This window comes from Molossus molossus, unplaced genomic scaffold, assembly GCF_014108415.1.
Source record: "Molossus molossus isolate mMolMol1 unplaced genomic scaffold, mMolMol1.p scaffold_m16_p_16, whole genome shotgun sequence".
NCBI classification, from domain to species: Eukaryota; Metazoa; Chordata; class Mammalia; order Chiroptera; family Molossidae; genus Molossus; species Molossus molossus.
The window spans coordinates 65,074,794-65,081,118 of NW_023425351.1; positions in this window are offsets into that span (position 1 = coordinate 65,074,794).

Below are 6,325 nucleotides of genomic sequence, written 5' to 3' on the forward strand. Positions count from 1 at the left end.
GGTGGTTACCAGTGACACTTACTCTGTAGCTGTTTCCTAGCCCGGCTCCTTGCATTGCAACAGGGTGTGCTAGTGTTTCCAGAGGGTTCCGAATGTCAGCTGTGCACGGGGCTGGGTTTGCTTCAACGACGGAGAGGAAACACCCAACGCAGTGTGTTTCTGTTTTTAATGGAGGTTTGTTTCTCTTTTAGTGAAAGTCTGAAAGGGTCCATGTTGGGGACCAAACTCTTTCTATGTTTTAATGTTCGCACGTGTCTTCCATTCCCAAGTTCATCTCAAGGTGTAAGTCTCAACAGGTAGTCTTCCCAGTTGGCACTTAGGGAGCGCGGGGGAAGCAGGAACAGCCCCTCTGGTGCAAGACACTTCCAGGCAGACCCTCCCCATGTCTGCTCACGTCCCATGGGGCGCACCTTGCCCAGTGGCCGCCCAGGTGTCGTGGAGGCTGCAAGGTCGTGTTTGTCCCTGGTAGCCATGCCCAGCTGAGAAAGCAGCCTTCTGGTACTGAGGAGGAAGGGGAGATGACATCGGGGGACAATGCCCACAGTCTCTTAGGTTTCAGAAGGTGGTTTCTTTCTTTCTTTATCTCTGTGTCTATTTAAAAATTTGGAGTAGAATTTTCCAGGGCTGCAAGAGAAATGAAAAGCTTACAAAGTACTGGAAGCACTGTCCTGGGACCCTGCAGGGAGATTTGTCATTGGAGTAAACTCCGCAGGGACTCTGCCTTCAACAGACGAACGTGGAGAGTGGGGAGGTATGTGTAACGTTAGAAATTCAGGCCCGGCCGGTGTGGCTCAGTGGTTAAGCGTCGACCCGTGCACCAAGAGGTTGCCGGTTCGATTCCTAGGCAGGGCACAAGCTCAGGTTGCGGGTCCAATCTCCAGTGGGGGGCATGCAGGAGGTGACCAATCGATGTTCTCTCTCATCGGTGTTTCTATCTCTTCCTCTCTCTCTAAAATCAATAAAGAAAAAAATTTAAAAAAAATTCATAGCAGTGGTCTAACAAAATATTTTATTTCTTTTTTTCATTTATACATTAATTCACTCATTCATCCATCCCATCAGTGAACACTTATTGAAGGCCTGCCAGGGGCCATGCAGATTCATTTCCAGATGGGGTCAAGGGTAGGCTGGGGTTAACAATGTGGACCCCTGGGCTCTGCACGCCCCGTGCTGCCACTGAGTACCCAGAGAGCCATGCGGCTGCTGTCTGGAACGTTCCACCACCTCAGTGATCTTCCCTCAACCTTAGGAAGGAGGCAGTATTTCTTAAAAGAGAATAATTTCGTTTCTTCAGGCTCTGCCCCTACAAAGTGCTGTCTCCTGCCCGGAGGGTCAACCTATTGCGGGACAAAGGGCTTTCAAACTCTGTGTCCCTAGCCTAGCCCCAGCACAAAGCAGGCTGTGCCCAGAGGCTCATGAGCACGGGCCACGTGCCCGCCTACGGAATCCCGCTGCGTTGTCACCGCTGAGTGAGGCCTGTGCCCTTGGGGTAAGTCCAGGAGGCTGGGTCCCCCACCTCAGTCTGGCTGGCAGTGAAGGCGCTCCACGTAAAGTCACTGCGCTCGCTGCAGTGGACGGAGCCCCAGGGAGGAGTGGAGCGGTCCCCTGGCTGAGCACGGAGTCAGAGACGGGAGTGAGGTCCTCGCCAGGTCTGCGCTGCTGCTGCCCAAGCCACTTCGCCCTCACCGCTGGGCCCGAGTGAGGAGGGGCGAAGGGTGTGGTTGTGGCGCGTGTGGTCCCTGTTCTCTGTGCGCAGAACTCACTCTCTGAGCGCAGCGGGACCATGAGATCGACAGCCGGGTAAACCCTCCCCTCCGGAGGCGTGGACAAGGTCACTCACTTCCTCCCACTGCCCGTGGCTCACACTTTGGCTGTTATTGGTTACACCTTCACGACCCCACCCAGGGACCATGTAGTAAGGATTAGCTGCTGATCAGCTGAATGGAGGCAAACGTCATCAGCAGGAGGATCATGCGGCCTCCTAACAGCTCACTTGATAACATTTCCTCGGTGCCGGTCACATTTCTCAAAAGATATATTTGTGCCAGCGTCACATGACAGGAAGAGCATCTAGATAGAATCCTGGTTCCGTCCTGGGCCGGAACTCGGGGCATGAGTTACACCAGCCTCAGCTACGGGAAATGAACGCTTCCTATAAGATGTGTTAGGACAGGGACCCTGTCCATCTGCTCATGAGTTTATCTTCAACGCTGAGAGTCTGCTGGATATTTGTTCAGTGAACTAGGACTTGTAAAAAATACTCAGAAACAAGAGGGTACTGGGAGCTGGAACGGGACTATTTATTTATCTTCACAGTAAGAAGAATAAGGAAAGAGGAGGCTCATTGCCCAGGGCAGAGAAGATAAGGTTAGTGGATGACAGTGCAGAAACAGAGCTGTATGTCTTATGAAATATGTCATCTCTGTCAAGGAGAATCATCTTCCCGCTGGAAAGGGTAGATCATGGATAGGAGGACACAGGAGAGAATGTTAGAGAAGCCGAGAGGTTAAAATGCAGAAATGAAACATAGATTCCCCACGGGGCAGGCGGACATGTCTTTCTTCCTTTGTTTGTTAATCTTCACCCAAAGATATTTTCTCATTGATTTTTAGATAGTGGAAGGGAAGGAAGGAGAGAGAGAGAGAGAGAGAGAGAGAGAGAGAGAGAGAGACATTTATGTGAGAGACACATTGATTGGTTGTCTCTGGCAGGACCCCAAGTGGGGCCTGGGATTGAACTGGCAACTCAAGTACAGGACCTTGACCAAGAATCCAATACATGACCCTTTGGTTCATGGGCCAACACTCTAACCACTGAGCCAAACCAGCCAGGGTGGGACAGCTGTTTATTAAAGGGCACACCAGACCCTGGGTTAGGTGCTTTAGAGTTACTGTTATTTAGCTCCTTGCTCATAAGAACTCTAAAAAACAAATATAATATCCATGTCATAGATAAGAAAACTGTGGTGCAAAGACTATAAATCCTTTGCTCAAGGTCACCACCCTGAATAAATTACTTTATGTGGAGACAAGATTTGACCTCACATCTCAGTCTCCTGCTTTCCCTACTAAGAACTTAAAAATACAATTGTAACTCTGATCAGTGAGCTGAGGCACTGCAAAGGGCAATTCCAGAGGACAGCGGCGGGGGGTAAATTATTCCATGTTCAATAGGAAAAGAAGGTGGATGTTAGAATATACATCTAAATTTTATATCTATCCCCAAGAAAATTCTAGAATTGATACATACATATATATATTCTCAGCACTTAGAAAAGGAAGCAGTGATCACCAGGAATTGGTACGGCTCACTGAGAACAAGAGGTGACAAAAATTTACCTCTTTCCTTTTCTGGTAAAGCTGATAGATCAGCAAAGAATCGGGTGGTACTAACACATATGTGTTGATTTCAGCAAGAGACCTGGAAGTTTTCTTCAGAATATTTTGGAAGTAAAGCTTGAGAAATCAAGGCTGGATGATCATTTTAATAGATACACCTTGGTCAAAGAATAGGGTGATCATTAGTTCCCTGCTATATCTGTCTGTCCTTGGCCTCCTGTTCACAGTGATTGTTTGAAATGAAGACTGAGTTTGATAGAATGTCTGATGTCATGCAGTCAGGAAAGATCACTGAATAGGGACCTGGGGTCAAGACTTCAGTCGAAGAAGAAATAACTCTACTGAGAATAGACCCAGTCATTGAGAAGGCGGTTTAGGGACAGGAACACACTCAAGGAACGCACTAGACCTGGTGATGAGCGCGCTTCAAGGAGCTGGGCACTGGAGGTGCTGGCTGGACCAGAGGCACACTTAACTTTAAAGGAAGTCCTGAGCCCTTGCAGTGAGGACAGCATCACTCACAGAGTTTAAAGGCGAGGGGCACCCACCGATCGGCAGTGCGTGTGCGCCTGTGTGCGTGTGCGCCTGTGTGCGTGTGTGCCTGTGTGCCTGTGTGTGTGTGCGCATCTGGGGAGAGCCATGTGGTTCTGGATGTAGGAATGGATCTGGGCGGAAGTGGTTTCTACTCTGATGGAGAAGAAAAGGAGGAGCAGGATTTATGAGTCACCTTCAAATAGTCAGTTAGCTTTGTTTGTGGAGGAAAAGAATTTTTTAAAAAATTTTGTATACATTTGCTTTTCATGTTTCTCTTCCAATAAGGTGTTGAAATCTGGCTCCCTTAGCTACCCCTCCCTATCCTAGTGTGTGTGCACACACACACACACTATATATCCTACACACACCCACACATGTATGCAACACACATATAGCACATACTACAACACCACACAGCAAGCGCACAGACACAAACACCAGACACCTTCCCTCACATACCACGTCATACTGCACACACATCCCCCACATAAAACCCACACACATACCTTGTATATACAGCACACATACAAACACCACATGCACCACACACCTACACATACAGACAGCACACAGACTTCATAAACACACACACACCCACGCACCCCTTGCCTCTCCCTTAGCTGCTCCGCGAGCTGAAGGGACCCATGTCCGCTTCGAGGATATGATTCAATTTCCAGGCCCTGTTGCTGCAGGCCCGAGGTCCCTCCTTGGCTGCGGCCACCTCCCTGGAGAGGCACGCAGGGTGAGTTCCAGATCTGCATTTCTGCCTGAGGAAAAGGGTGTGGAGTTACTTTTTCTTCTTTTGCCCTTCTGATTGTCAAATAACATATCTGACCAGGCCAAGAGACCATTTCTGCAAACAGAGGTATAGGTGAGGCAGGTTATTTTTTGTGACATTCCACAGGGCGCTGATGAATAACAGATGTGTCACAGAGAACAGGCATCTCTCCCCGAGGAGCCAGCCCCACAGAGGGGGCGCAGAACATGGGGCCTGCCGGCCTACTTGGAGAGGATCCTTCGTGTCCAGTGATTCTTAAACCTGACTGGATCTTAGGAATCCCTGGGGCTCAGGCTCCGACCCTCAGAGCTGATCATTCAGGAGGCTGGGGGGGCAGTGTCCCGAAATGTGCCTTTGAAATAAGCAACCGAAGCGAGTCTGATACGGATACTTCGAGAAACACTGCAGTCTGTCTCAGAGGTGGAGAGAACTTGACCCCCCTCGTCTATGACTGACTCACACTGTTAGTGGCAAGGCTGGTACTGGACCTCGGCGCTCCTTGCTTCTAGTTCGGTGGTTTTTCAGACTTCAAATTGAGGCCATTGGGTTTTTTTTGGGTTTTTTTGCCTTTAAATTTCCAAGCACTTTAGAGTCTGTCTGGGGCAGAGAAAAGCTGAATTTGTCTCAGAGGAAAACAAGCCTCCTCTGTGGCCATAGCCCCATTCTCCGGGAGACGCCCCAAGAAAGTCCCCTTCTTGGCGGCAGCACCGTTCACCGCGTAATTCCTCACCGCGGCTGGCCAGACTGCAGAGGGTCACAAGAAGGGGGAACTCGAACTTCTGCATTCAACTGGCCTCATCCTGCTCAGAAGCCAGCGAATTCTTCGAAGCAACACACCCCAAATCTTCAGAATCTTCCTGGTTTTTTAATCAGTTGTGAGAAACTTATAGCTTGCAGGCCAAATGTGGCCCACCATCTGTTTTTATAAATAAAGTTTTATAGAAAAGCATCCATAGGTATTGGCTTACATAGTGTCTACGGCTGCCTTTGTGCAAAATGACATCAATACAATAGAGATCAAGGGTCCCGAAAAGCCTAACATCGTTACCATGTGGCCTTTCACCGCACACATTGTATCGACCCTTGGCTAAGATTGCTACTTGGGACACGTCCAGGGGTCGTGGGGCGTATAAAGCAAATTAAACCTGAACACTCAGAGCAAAGAACTTCCAATAAGTGCTATGATACGCGAGGTGGGCAAAAGAGGTTTACCGTTGTCCATATGGAAAATCCAATACTTCGTAGATAAAAAATACAAGGATGAACTCTGCGTTTCCCATTCTGATGCAGATACTTTGAGAAACACTGCAATCTCTTTCACATCTGTTAACCCACCTTTGCCCACCTGTATCCTACACCGTCCTTCTCCACCCCACAGTATAGCCTTTATGGATGACAAAATTAAGCAACCCCAAGACTGTCTTGCTGCACAGTTTGGGTCATTTCAGAGGACCGATAGGCTAATGAAATTTTCATTAGATGAAGTAATTTTTTTTTTTTTTTACTTTGCGGAATCTGCCGCGGCGCCTCCTGTAGGAAAGTGTACCCTAAGTCAGGCTTGCTAGGACGCGAGGTTGGCTTCTGCATTAAGTGCCAGACATCTCTCCCTCCCCTGCACGTTTGCTTTCTCACCCACTGTTAAATATGGTTAGCCGCGCTGTGCGCGGGGGATTCA